The sequence below is a fragment of the Uranotaenia lowii genome, chromosome 2 (assembly GCF_029784155.1).
Source record: "Uranotaenia lowii strain MFRU-FL chromosome 2, ASM2978415v1, whole genome shotgun sequence".
In the NCBI taxonomy this organism is placed as follows: domain Eukaryota; kingdom Metazoa; phylum Arthropoda; class Insecta; order Diptera; family Culicidae; genus Uranotaenia; species Uranotaenia lowii.
In genome coordinates, this window is record NC_073692.1 from 170,284,501 (window position 1) to 170,297,373 (window position 12,873).

Here is a 12,873-nt window from a genome sequence, read left to right on the forward strand (position 1 = left end):
GATGTGTTAGTCGTCATGGGAGATTTTAACCTGCCGAATTTGAAATGGAATCAGTGGAAGATATGTAATGAGAACGTTTTTCTCTTACCCGAAAACTTGAACGAATTTGAAGCGATGGTTGTTGACGATTTGGTTGCTGCTGGGCTGTTCCAGATTTGCGATGTTACGAACGAAAACAATCGATTCCTCGATCTTGTTTTTGTGAATGACACTTCTGACTGTCAACTGTCGCTGACTGAACCACTATTACGGAACGAAATTCACCACAGAGCCATGGAAGTAACACTGGACGTGACGGAATCAATGGAAGAGGAGGTAGGGTTACTGAAACAAATCAATTGGAAATCACTTGATGCAATCGCCGTTTCTCGTGAACTCAGTGAAATTGTTTGGCAGGATATTTTTATAACAGCTGATACTTTTATCGTTAACATTGGCTATTATGTGACTGCAATGCATGATATGATACAATGGTTGAAATCAATCAATGTCTTTCGTAATGTGATTGACGAAGCATTTGGGAGAGATTTTCACGACTATAATGTACTGCTTTTTTACAAAATACTTTACGAAATTTGTTGCGCTAATGCATCCAGCACGGTATTACGCACATCTCACAAAAGAGAATTTCCAGAGTGGTTCGACAAACACCTTGTTTCAATGTATAAACAGAAAAAGAAAGCGTACAATCGGATGAAGAAAACTCGTTTGATGAGCGACAGGGAAGTTTACAATGAAATTCATCAATTTTTCAAATTGGCCCATCGAGAAGCGTACTCGGCCTATATTTCAAAAGTCGAACGAGAAATCAAATCTTGCCCGAAACAATTTTGGAAATTTGTTAATTCTAAAAAGAAAAACAAGCAGAAAATGGTGAATATAAAGTACAAAAGTTGCATTTCAACAGATTCTCAAAGCACTGCCCAGCTTTTTGCAGATTTTTTTGAAACAAGCTATCAAAATACGGAAACATCATGTTCATTTACAATGCCACATGATCCCTTAATAAGTGATATGCGCTTGACTCTTGATGAAATCGAAACAGGATTAAAAGAGTTAGATTCCGGAAAATCATCTGGACCCGATGGAATACCAAACATGTTTCTGAAGGCTTGTTGCAACGAGATCAAGTGTCCTCTCCTTGTTCTATTTAATAATTCGCTAAGTACCGGATCTTTTCCATCAATTTGGAAAATATCGCGAGTTGCTCCTATACACAAGAAAGGTTCCAAATCGTTAGCTGAAAACTACAGAGGAGTGGCTATACTATCTGCTTTGCCGAAACTTTTTGAAAGGATTATATATCAACGGTTGTATCCAGTCTTGGAAAATAAAATTTCATCGTGTCAACATGGATTTTTTAAGAGGAGATCAGTGGTAACAAACCTTTGCGAGTTCACTACTCGTGTACTGGATTGGATGGTGAAAGGATTTCAAGTGGACTGCGTTTATACGGACATGTCGAAAGCTTTCGATGTAGCAGGCATAAAGGAAATTCTGGAGGCATCATTGAATGTTGGTATAGGAGGAAACATCCTTCATTGGATAAAATCCTATTTAGAGGGTAGGCTTCAGTATGTTTCCGTAAATTCGGCTATATCTGCATCCTATAAAGCGTCCTCTGGAGTGCCTCAAGGTAGTCACTTGGGTCCACTTCTCTTTATTTTGCTAATGAATAGCTTACCTGACTTCCTGAATGATTCATTCGTTTTAATCTACGCCGATGACGTGAAATTATTTTTACCCGTAAAAAAGAGGGAAGATTGTAAGAAACTTCAAAACGATTTGGACGCATTCTCTGCTTTTGTGAACGGATGCAAGCTAAAAGTGAATACCTCCAAATGCTCAACGATTTCGTTTACCAGAAGCAATACTCCGATCCTGTTCAGGTACTCCCTCGGCGGTGATGACATTCAAAGAGTTGCCAGCGTATTGGACTTAGGCGTCATTTTGGATTCCGGATTAAGTTTCAGAGACCACATAAATAACTAGGTATCGGATGGACTTGCACTTTTCGGTGTAGTGCGGCGCTTTGCTGGGGAATTGGAAGATCCATACACCATCAAAAGCCTGTATGTCAGTTTGGTAAGATCTAGATTCGATTTCGCGAGTATAGTCTGGAGGCCAATGTACAATGTTCATATAAGCAGACTGGAAGGAGTACAGAAACGCTTTGTGAGATTCGCTGTCAGGAATCTAGGCTGGAGAGAAAATTTGCCAGATTACGAACACATCTGTTACCTTTTGGATATGGATTTATTAGAGAACCGACATCGCATAAATGATCTGATGTTTTTTATGAAAATTGAACGCGGTTTGACTAACTCAACATTTCTACGCTCCCGATTGACAGCTAACACCAGCAATGTGGTCTTAAGAAGACGAAGACTTTACGCTCCTGAGAATCGCCGAACAAACTACAGTCGCAACGAGCCAGCCCTCAGGTTCATGAGGGAAATAAACAGTGTTAACAGTGTCATTGATTTCAATTTAAGTTTATCTATAATCAAAAATCTTTACATTTTATTATTAAGAAGACAACTGTATGTAAGATAATTTTAAGATAGCCGGGATGACGGGCTCAGCCCATATATCCGCCAATAAATAAATAAATAAATTGAATTGTGTGTAAACAAACTGTAAACGTGCAAACAGTTTTTTGATGAATGATTAAAAAAAAGAGTTGAGTTTATTTGATCAGATAGTTTTTTTGGGCCCAACAATTTTTAGATGAAGAAATAATGTTTACATTTTTTGTAAAAGTTTAAAGTTTGCACTTGCTCTAGTTTACTTTCTTTATTGAAAATTCTTCCGGAAAATGTATATCCTCACTTTTTGTTACTGAAAAGAACATGATTTTATTGATCACTTCAACTTACGTTTGCAAAAAATCAAACAGTTCATTCGGCCTTTAAAAACTTCAATCCTATATAATCTATTTCAAAGAACAGACTCTCGTTCAGTTAATGTGTCCAGCGTTCTAGGTGTAGTGGATTATTCGAAATTGAATGTAAAGCTTCCCAATTTCTTATTTTCATACGTCTTTAAAGTGTCATTATTTCATATTTAGCATTATCAAATGCATATTTTTTGGACAACTATTTACTATTAAAATTAACACGAATTAAAAATGGTTTTAATATTTGGAATCGTTTGTAATGTTTTGATCCGATCGATAAAATATCAATCCGTGTCACATCTAGGCGTTATATATTACCATGTGCTGTGTACAAATAAGCGAGAAAAAAAACACATCTATTTTGCAAATCGCCCCCACGTGCATAAGAAATATAGGTACTTGGTTGAGAAATAGGCGCCTAATTTTTAAATTTTTCCAGTGACCAATGAACAGAATGCTTTGATTACTATTATCTTGCAACGACGTTTGCTAGCGACGCCTCGCCCATGGAGACGAAAAACAAACCCCTCGAAGAAAAGAAAATCTCTAAAAATGGATGCTTGACTATTCAATTTCAGATTTTGGCAAAACAAATATTATATGTTTTATTTTATCAGCAAAATGTCAACCTGAGTCACATCTAGGCGCCATTCATTACCATGTGCTGTAGCAGTAAGCTAGGAATCAAGAACAAAAAAAATCACATCAAGGCATCAAGTCGCCACCACTTGCATTGAAAATATGCTTGGTTGAGAAATACGCGCCAAAATATTCTCACTGATCAGTATGCTATGCCATGGTTACTATCTTCTAACGACGTCAGGTCGCGACGCCTCGACCTTGGAGACGGAAAACAAACCGCCCAAAGGAAAAAAAAAATCTCGAAAAAATGGAAGCCATGACTTTCATTTCATTCAAAAAACTACAAATTTAATAATTACGGACAATTGATACGACTTTGTGTTGTTTTTATTCGATATAAACCGATTCGCATGGCTAGAGAATATTCTAAAAATAATTTCATTCGAATCGTTTGGGTCGTTTCGGAGGAGTAGTACTACAAACACCGTTACAAGAGAATTTTATATAATAGATTTAGAAAAAACCTGAAAGACGTTGTATTATCAGGCCAAACTAGTCCATCTTTATAATAGATGAGTTAAAGTATAGAATGCGTTTTGGCTTATAAAGTAGCTTTAGAAAATAGTCTTAAGCGAGCTGTGGAGGTTGGCATAAAACTTAAATTGTTACTTGAGGTCAAAATTAATTACCAAATACGGATCTAATTTATCAATTGATAATTGATTATTTTACATTGTATTAATGCAACCTCGAATTAATTTTGGATCCAAATCACACAATGTTTCCCCTATGGATCTGAATTCTTGATTTGTAAGTTTTCAGAAGAATAATCCTTATGTTTCAGTTTTTTTTACAACAAATCATTGGTTGTCTCTGCCTTAGAACATATTCAGAAACCAACGGCCAAATTAAAACAAAACCAGAAAATATGAAAGAAAGTCGAAAACCAAAATTTATGTCAAATCATATCTGATCCAAGATAGGAGTTAATTGAAAAACCCGCTCTTCGTTGCACTGCAACGACATGTTCGTTCTCATAGCAGCAGAAAAAGGCTGATGTTTAATGACTTGGAATAAAGACTGAAATAAGCAGAAAAGTAAAATTGCAATCAGTCGGCTCTCTGCAATTCCTGCTCGTACCCACTTGTGCATGTGCAGCTGAAAAAAAAACCTCAACGCAAGCTAATCGGTGCTGGAGCCGTTGATTATTCAGTGAAAAAGCAGAAAATTTGCAGTCAGTTTTTGGGGAGTGGAACCCGTGGTTGTTTATCAAATTCCGGGGCCTTCAAGAGGAAGGATTCCTGCTCGCTCAACCACAAACGAATGATATGTTCCTCTGGTACAGGTTCCGCGATTTGCGAGGCGGAGTTCCTTCTTGATTCCGACCACTTGTGACGGCACTTAATTATAATTCCGTCCCCCTGGCTCAGTTTTTCGATTGCTCATTGCTTATTGAAAAGTGAAACCAGTAATTGAGTGCTAAATGTTGATTCAATTTGCTGGTATGGCAGAGTTTGGGCCACTATTGCGGGCTTGGAGGAATGCCGTCACTTTACGATTCCAGTTAGGGGAGAGGCGGGCTATATGCGCATATTAAGGAAAGCACTCATTTTCTCCCATATTCCAATAAATGAGAGTCTAAAAACTATATACACATGAGCGGACATCTGTTTTATATACGTTAGAGCAATTTTTCTGTTAAAACCTCTTACAGTTTTTGTGAAAATAATTTTTAAATAAAAGAAGTCAAAATAGCCGATTTCCGAAACTGGCGGGCTAAATGCGCATATTTATGATTTTAGCTATATTTCATTAACACTTGCTAAATTTTGATATTATTTAATTGAAAATGGTAGAAACGGATGTTAAGCATACGTCAATGCTGAAATTTTGGTGAAATTTTTTACATCACTAGTTCTTATGCATGAAACATAGTTAAGTATGCCATATGGCCATATTTTATGGTAATATTTTGTTCATATCGTATTTTTACAGGATCAGTGTAAAGTTCTTCTTTTTTCACTGTAAGATCGTGATTTGAGCGTAGATTTTATGTTTAAATGATAAAAAGTAAAAAAGTTAAAAGAATAACCTATTTTTCTTGATTTTACCTGCCTCGATATGGGCATTCAGAACCTGTCTCTTATTCCAATATCTTATCATTTACAACTTCGCCAAAAGCTTCAATTTGTTGAATTTCATATTTCTAGATGAATAAGAAAGAAAAACCATTAAAATTTTTGTTCACAGAATCTGTACGCACGATAATTAAAAGTCAATATATTAAAACAAAACTGACAAAAATCTTGTTTGAATTTTTAAATTTTTTCGACTTTATATAACAACTTAATTTTTCCATGCCATGTGTTATAAGCGTATTACCCTCGAACTGCAATGATTAGATATGATGAATCTCCAGCAATATCGTCAATCGGCTGTATGCGCATATTACCCAACATGCGCATTTAGGAACACTTCCCCCTATATATTCATGGTTTTTAATTATCAGCCAGTATTTATTACCTGGTGATACTATTTTTCCAACTTAATGAACACTTTTTTATGGAATTTTTATATTGTAATGTGTATATTCATCAAATACTCAGTTCTAAATTGGAAAAATCTGTTTCTCTTAGAATGAAATCGGATTTATCTTTTGTTCCTGGGAAATGTAATAACTAAATTTAAATTTGGAAGTGGATATTTGAACAGATTGAATCAATGCTTCTTGTTGAAAATTTACTTCAGAAGTCCTTTCCTTTTTGTTTCCGAATCAATCCTCGCAACAGAATTTCTGCAGTTGATAGTTAAGTCCCAGTCAGGATTGATGTTTTTCCATCATATTGGATACGCCACTAGCAACCGAATTCCCCCATTATGATGTTTGCTCATATCGCAAAACAATTGGTGGCCCCTTAAAAACTTAAACGACCCAAAAAAAAAATCTTTCACAAAAATGAAAATATTCCCTGCTGACAATTTGGTACTCGTTCTTCAGTTTCCGCAAACCAACCTTGGTAGGGATAAAAAGGGCAAAGCATCGTTTATGAATTCCATGAATGATTGTAGCCTGGCAAAAAATTGTTCTTGTTTTTTATTGGCGTCCACACGCGCGTCAAACGCACTCTGATGATCATAACCGCTTAAAAAAAGTTATGCTTTCATTCGGATCACATGCTGGTTTTCAACGATATCTTACTCATGCTTGGTTTCAAAATTTCTGGCTTTTTTCTTGCCTGTTGTGAATGATTCATTCTGCTGCCAAAAAATGGGATAACGCCATGACTTTGAAAATGATTGGACACCAATGTCGCTAGGACTTTGGTTGGGAATATTGGATTCATCCTGTTGATATATTGCTGTCATCGTTTTGTTCCACCCTACAATTGGATTACTTAATTGGGAACTTTGTACGCTGTGTGTACGTGCCATTTGAGTAAATTCATTTTTTTAACAGCATCGCTAAGATATAATTTGTTCATGTACTTCCTAAATAGCTCGAAAAAAAAAGTTAATTGTTTTATTTTGTGGTAAATTTTGAATGTAATATGGTGTTTGGAAAGCAGGCACAAAAATCGTGGAGTAAAAAATACTTCTAGTAACTGTTCATTTAGATAACAAAAGGAAACAAAATTTACAATTTTCCAGAATTGCAGATAACTGAAGAGCTTATTTTGAACAATTTAGGGAGAGATAACTTTTGAAAAATAAAAACAAAAAGTTGCATTCATCAAATTTGTATACTTTTTGACAAAATAACAGAATATTTCAAGGGTTTTGAATTTAAAGGTTTCCACCTTCCTAAGCCATAGGCTGGCAAAGTGAGTATCGCGAGCCGCATGCGGCACTTTGAATATAGAGCGGCGGCTCTTAAGCTCACTGTGCAAAAATTTTTTTATTAACAAAAATCCTTAAAATCGTGCTAAACCGACTTTGAGTCTTGTGAGCTTATACACGGATTTTTAAAAGTCAATTCTACTCTACTTTGAAATTGAAAAAATTAATTTACAAAAAAATGTGCTGATTTGAAATATTCGTCAAGAAATTAATTTCAGTTTCAATTATATTTTCTTCTAAATGCTCATATTCACATTTAAAATAGCTTTGATAAATTACACAAGGCCGCAAAACTAACGTCCTTCGAGGGGCAAAGAATTTCAAAGCCAATTTTTATTAATTTGGGTGCCCTCTCTAAATACTCAATTTCACTATGTTCTACCAGTTTCCCAAAAGTGAGTAACTCTAGAAGTTTACCCAGATTCGGAAACGGAGTTCGTAGCGTGTAAAATAAAATAGGTGTATGCGTTTGAGCGTGTAGGATCAAATCGTCTCATAGGCGCTGACATATTGGATTTTTGAAAGCAGAAAGTTCATGTTGAGAAAGTACGGAAGAATGAAGAGAGTTTTGGAAGGAAATTACCGATATTGTTGTCGATAAAGTGGAAGAGATCAGTTAGGAATATTTCGGCATCCTGAAAGTATAAAAGTTACAGACAGTAGATTGAGTTTGTTGACAAATACTTACCACACATTACCTACCGTCGAATAGGGTTACCAGAAGTCGAAAACTGAAGATCTTGAAAATTTCAAAGAATTAATGAAAATTGTATAAACTTAGCGTAAGTTGTGGAAATGATCTGAAAAACGATTATTGAAGTTAAATAGAAATTTTTTAATGTAGGATTCAGGCGTAGCTGGAAGAAATAAGGTTGGTGATTTTTCGGACTGAACACAGAGACTAAAAGTAAGATGAAGAATTAACTGTATGTAATGGAAATGATTGATAAATCGAATTTAATAGCTTTAGTTATTCGCAAGAATAACTGCAGAGCTGTGTCTTTTGAAAGAAAAAACTACAACACACTATCAGCTTTTGTTTTTTGAAAAACTACTGCAAATATTATAAAATCCTTTAAGACATTTCTGCATTTTTTGACAAATTTTCAAACAAAAAAAAACACATTTTTGACAAATTTTCAAACAAAAAAAAACATCTTAAAATTAAGCTATAAAACAATTTTCAACTTTCCTAAAAACTTCAAAAAAAATTTGAGTTCTGCGAAAAAGTTGTACAGGTTTTCAATGTGTGTACTTTTCCATATTTTTAATGAAGTTTTTAACCAAATCGAATCTTGGATATTTTTAAAGCAAAAATCTAATCTTTTTGCAGGTTTGAACCATTTTTGTTGAATGAACAAAAATTCTTTAAACTTAATTCAATAATGTCAGAAATACTTGTTATGATATTTTTTCCAAATTTTTATAAACTGAAGAATTTAACTTTCTTAGATGCATCATCATTCATCAGGGATCATCATCCTTGAAATGTTTTTTCACCAAGGGTTCGACACCGAATCTAACACAACTTTAAAAGTATCCTTGAACTGATTTTGCCATTTAAAATGTACTGTGTTTTTAAATTATTTGTCACGAATTTCCAAAGTAGGCAACAAAGTCACACTAGTACAGATTTATACTAGTGCTTCCTAGTAACTTCCTATACTAGTTCCTATTTTTATTAACCCTTCGTTTCAAAAAGAAACAAAAGTGCAACAAATAATTAAAGCTGTTGTAAATTTTGCAGAAAGACAAATAGTCAAACATTTTCTTCATGGCAAAAATATTTGTAACTTCAAGATAACATTTATCTTAAAAATAGAAAATGTTTAGAAAGGCTCATTTTTCAGAGTTTTGATCTTGTCCAATTCACATCGAAAAAAAAATTGACAGTAAACAGTATTTTTATTAGTTTTTTTTTAAATTTTTTGTCTGATATAATGACTTTTTAATAATTGTTGGAAATTGCAACATCATGAAACGGTAGCAACCCAGCTAGTTACATGGGCTAAAAAGTGGGTTTTCGAATGTTTCATCGTTTAAACAGTGTATGTGTGTCCCGGTGAAAGTATTATTAGTTTTAATGTTATTTTATCACGTTATCGAGACAGTTTTAAAATGATGCAGATGGGCTGAAAACTGTTGAAATATTGGGGTCACCAAAAACGAGTTCTTTTGGCTAAATCATCAATTATTCGTTCCATAAAGTAAAAAAATGCAGCAATTAGGAAAACTTGTTTCAAATTCTGCAAAAAACTTGAAAAACCTTTTTTATTATTCTTGGAATAAATTTCATTTCTAAAGGGTCACATTTAGTACAAACTTGTAACTTTTGAGTAGTTATAAAATTTAGATAAATAAGGCCGGAACAAATTTCAAATCCATCTTTTGTCACTCGGAGTTGGGACATCGCGAGGGGGGGGGGACAATAAAAAATAATGCGAAAAACAAATAAATTGGAATAAATTGCACGGAAGCTTGTATGCAACAAAATTTCATATTATATTGTTGCACAAAACCTTTAAATCAAGTAATTTTTTTATCGAATTATTCAATGATATCAAGAAAACAAAATGTGAAATAACTCCCATTTTCTTAAATTTAATTTTTAGTCTTGTAAACTTTCAGATATTGGATTTTTTTATTGGAATTTACATAAATTACTTCAAACTTTATTTATTTCCCCCTTCGGGTTTTTGGAAATTTCGAAAGGGGGGGTGACAAAAGAAGAAATTGATATTTGTTCCAGCCTAATTTGAATCTTAATTTTTTCAAATGTAACCAGTGATGATTTTAAATATAACTATGACTCTCGGAAAATTTTTATTTGTTTGAACAAAAAAAGTCACATTTTAAGTATTGACGTATTTTAAGTTTTGACGTCAATAACTATCGCCCTATCTCGACTTTAAGCGTTTTTAGTAAAGTGTTCGAGAAGCTTCTTGTTAATAGAATTGTAGACTTTCTAAATCAGAACAATATACTTTATAAACTGCAATATGGATTTAGATCAGGTTCGAGCACTCAAATTGCCATCTCAGAATTAGTTGACTCCATCATATGTAAAATAGAGTCAAAAAATATTGTTGGGGCATTATTTTTGGATCTCAAAAAAGCCTTCGATACTCTAAATCATGACATATTATTGTCCAAACTGTATAAATACGGGATAAGAGGAACAGCAAATAATATCCTTCGTAGCTACTTAGAAGGTCGCAAGCAGTTTGTGGCTATTGAAAACACAAGAAGCGAATTAAGAAATATTGATATCGGTGTACCACAAGGGAGTAATATCGGGCCATTACTTTTCCTTTTATATGTCAATGATTTATGTAACCTTCAACTTAAAGGCACATCACGTTTATTTGCCGATGATACAGCAATTTTTTATTCTGAAACTTCACCTGATATTATAATTCAGCACATTGAAGACGACCTAAAACTGCTTTCAAAATATTTCAATTCAAACCTACTTTCACTAAATTATACTAAAACAAAATACATGTTGTTTCGTTCTTCGCATAAAAAGCTACTTCGTACTAATGACCCAGCTATGAATGGAAATACTATTGAGAGAGTTAGTTATTTCAAATACTTGGGAATTTACTTAGATGAAACTCTCTCATGGAATCGTCACATTGAACACTTGGAAAAAAAAATTACTCCTCTTTGCGGTGTTCTTTGGAAACTGAGAAATTTTGTTCCACAACATGTTCTCTTTAAATTTTATTTTGCGTTTATTCACTCTCAATTGAACTACCTTATTATGATATGGGGAAGAGCCTCCTTGTCCCACTTACAGAAACTTCAAACGCTCCAGAATAGATGCTTGAAAAACATCTTAAAGCTCCCTTTGTTATTCCCTACCCTTCAGCTTTACTCTTTAAGAACGCATAACGTTCTTCCAATATCTGAACTCTGTGATTTGCAAACTGTTGTATATGTCTATGATAATCTACACTCAATTGAAAATATTCAAAACCTCCATTTTACTACGGGGTTGCGAACTCATAACACTCGCCAGTCAGATTTCTTGCTACGAAGCCGATCCACAACATCATTAGGGCAAAAAAGAATTTCATTTATTGGACCTACTAAATACAACACCTTACCAACGGATATTAAAAACATAACCAATCGTTCCATGTTCAAAACCAAAGTGATACAGCTTTTGAAAGAAAAATTGAACCATTAAAACAGTCGATCATCAACCAGTCTTTGTTTTGTTTACCTTTTGTACTTTTGTAGCGTTAATATCTAATATTATTTTTCTTAAAAATCTTGTAGTTTGTATTTTATCTTATAAAATTATTGAACATAACATAATAAAATTAGCAATAAATAAATAGTATTTTTAGTAAATATCGAATAATGAATCTCTTCAAAGGAAATTATTTTCCATTGAGATTTCATATTGTAGTCAATTTAGTTAAATAATACATTTCCTCGCACGACATTATAAATATTTGTGTTCTCAGCATGATTAAAATTTGCTCGCGTTTACTCTTATTATCATTTTGCTGCCAGACATGCTGAGAACAGTAGCGTCCATTACCAGGGGGCTCAATTGAGCCTTTTGGTGTGGGGGAGTGTGGTGGGCCGCTACATTTAAAAAAAAAAAAGTAATATAATCCTGATGGTTGAAACTGAATTAAAATCCTGATAATTTGAAAACTAATTTGTTAGTAAAAAAGTTCACATGATCCGTTACGTCAATTCAATTTTTTGAAAATTTGCTTTTCAATCAATTGTTTATGAACAGATAAGGTCAGTAAATTTTAAAAGTGAAAAGTCTTTAAAAGGACCCTCAGCACAAATAAGAAGAAAATTACTGTGATTTAGTTGAATAGTTAAACAAAATCATAATTTTTCTCCACCAATCCCGTGCCCATGGTGGGGAGGGGGGGGGGGTTCGAAATTGAAATTTAGCGAAAAAAAAGAACAATACCAAAAATGCGCAATAAATAATTAAATTTATTTTTAAAACTACCAAAGATCATCACGTAAACTCGTTAAAAAATTATAATTAACTAATACAATTTGAAATAGATCAGAATTAAAGTATCCACTCGATGCTTTTTCTGGTAAGTCATTAAAACCTATTCTTATGAATTTAGCTGGCGAATAGAATAATTTACAAAATCCAAATCAGTATTTCTCGAGCACCAAAAAAATTATAGGAATGAAATTTAGAATAAATCCAGAATTTAAAACCTCGGACATTAGAATTCCGTGCAAAGAAAAAGAATGCATAAAATATAACACTAGATTTGAAAAAGAAAATGAAAATAAGTTTTAAAATAAATTTCCGATAAAATCAATAATTGACCATGATTAAGTTTTGTTCAGAAAAATGATGAAATGTAAATGAATTTAAATAAATATTTTATATATAAATTTTCTCCTGGTAAAAAAAAAAAAAAAAAAAAAAAAAAAAAAAAAAAAAAAAAAAAAAAAAAAAAAAAAAAAAAAAAAAAAATTGGTTGGCAGAAGAAATTAAGTCCAAACACCAAGCATTAGCTATGATAGAAGAGCAGTTGTACGCGCTTCATTTG